The sequence below is a fragment of the Octopus bimaculoides genome, chromosome 18 (assembly GCF_046866305.1).
Source record: "Octopus bimaculoides isolate indiv1 chromosome 18, ASM4686630v1, whole genome shotgun sequence".
Classification (NCBI taxonomy): Eukaryota; Metazoa; Mollusca; class Cephalopoda; order Octopoda; family Octopodidae; genus Octopus; species Octopus bimaculoides.
Genome location: NC_142945.1, coordinates 51,174,881 through 51,177,380, shown reverse-complemented (window position 1 = coordinate 51,177,380; position 2,500 = coordinate 51,174,881).

The window sequence follows — 2,500 nt, the reverse complement described above, 5'->3', positions numbered from 1 at the left end:
TTCCTGTAATGACTATCAAAAAATTCTTTTTACATGTGTATGTTTTTGAATCCAATAGAATTCTTTTAAAACCACTAAACCTACATTTGATTGATTGGGGCCTTTTAGATTTAAAAAGTAATTAAATTCAGCTGAGATTCTCTTTTAATTTTTGGTGCCCTTTCAAACAGTTTGGAGCCACTAAATTGGACGTGGCTCCCTTTATTGTCTTGTTTTGAATTTGGAATTAATAAGGGGCCCAGAAAAGACACATTATCCTAGGATCTCCACCAGATCTAAATCTGGCCCCAGCATTCTGTAACTCTACTATTGGGAAACCATAAATATTGATTGTCTGAGACACAAATATTGTACTAAGCTCTTCCATGCCCTTGCTGGCTACAGCTCTTTTAATTATTCATTTTTAATTTCTTTCGTTTGCCAATATTAATAAGAGCCACGTGGCAAACATTCACTTCACGACCTCGGTCAGGCAGAAACTGACTGTAAAGTGCGTAAACAGTTTAAATCGAATATTTGTTTCTTTAACTTCGTTTTAGCTGTATATAGAATACGCATACAACATACATGCATATATATATATATATATATATATATATGCACACACACACACACACACACACAAATTAATACATTTGAATGTATATGTCTACGAGTGTGCGCATGCATATATGTGTAGGAATAAAACGTGTATATATATATATATATATATATATATATATATATATATATATATATATATATATATATATATGTATATGTGCCTACGTATGTGTGTGTATATATCTGTATCTCTCTCTCTCTCTCTCTCTCTCTCTCTCTCTCTTTCTATCTATCTATCTATCTATCTATCTATCTATCTATCTATCTATCTATCTATCTATCTATACACACATATAAACACACATAGATATGGTCTGGTCTACATATAAACAATTGTAAACATATATATGCATACATATATGTTTCGTTGTTGTAAAGTTTTCCGTGTTGTCCATTTCCTTTTTCTATCATTTGTTTTATATACAAACATATATACACGCACACACTACAACAAACACACACACACTCTCACACACACACACACACACATATATTATATATAAGTTTAACATGATTGTTAGTGCTCCTTATATAATAGATGATATTTTGAATATACTTTTGTAAACCCAAGCATAACCCTAAGTCAATTGATCATAGCTTCTATTTTCAATATTTACAACAAAATATCGGAGTAAAAGCAACACGGATTCATATTTATGTGTTTTCCTAAGGTTATATTTTGTCCATTACTGGTATTTTAACCTTAAGATGACCTATTCTTTCACAACACACAATAATTACATTTTCTTCTTAAAGTAATATTTATAGTTATGGACAAATGTAAAACTATATTAAAATAGTCCTGACTCACTTTATAGATATTTCACTATGTATGTACATATACATTGACGTATATGCACACACACACACACACACACACACACACACACACACACACACACACACACGCACGCACGCACGCACGCACGCACGCACACACACACACACACACACACACACACACACACATTTTGTTTTTGTATTTGGTTTGCAGGATCCTGTATTCTGAATTCGTGTGCAAGGAAAATTTTAGAACAAAAATAATAAATGAGTGGAAATTGAACAGGTGACTGTGTTACTAAATAAGGCATTTAAACAGAATGACCCCACCAGGAACAACAAAATGTACTTGTGGGAATCTGTTTGCCTATGAACTCTAACCTACCATGGTTTTAAAAACTGAACTTCGGACGAACTTTGTGTGAGGAGCGTAAAAATATTTTTTTATAATATTTTTAATCGTTTGATAAAACATTCTTGGTCGTTTGATATTTACTTTATGGGCTTTTTGTTTTGGTAGTATGGCACACTTTTGAATATTTAGTCGTTTATTTACCCTTTTGATAGGTCGTTCTATTTGTATTTTATTCACATATATATTTTTATCTTGTGTGTTTTTATGTATATGTATATCCTTTTTATATAATGGTGATATTTATATATGATTAAATGTTTGAAGTATGCAGTTTCTTTTCAATGTTTCTTTTACCTTTGTCTCATTTACATTTGAGCACTTCTTTTTTACAGTCCTATAAACCATTTTGTTTCCATAAAAGAGACAAATATTATTTTTTGTCGTATATATATATATATATATATATATATATACAGACATAAAGACATGTCAGAAGTAAATAGACCCCCCCCCCATAAAACATCGTTTTATGTTTATTCTAACTTGTAAAGATTTATATCGTATATTAATTGACATTTTTATGATTCAGTTTCTATGCGTGACGCTTTAATCGTGCCTCGTACAAAAGAAGACTCGAAACCGTCCGAATTTCAATGAGGGCGTTTCAATGAGCATTTTGTCCAGCGTACTAACGGTTCCTCTATCTTACCCTCTCAATAATGATAACCATATTGTTGCATTTCGGGACGGTCATTTTCTCAT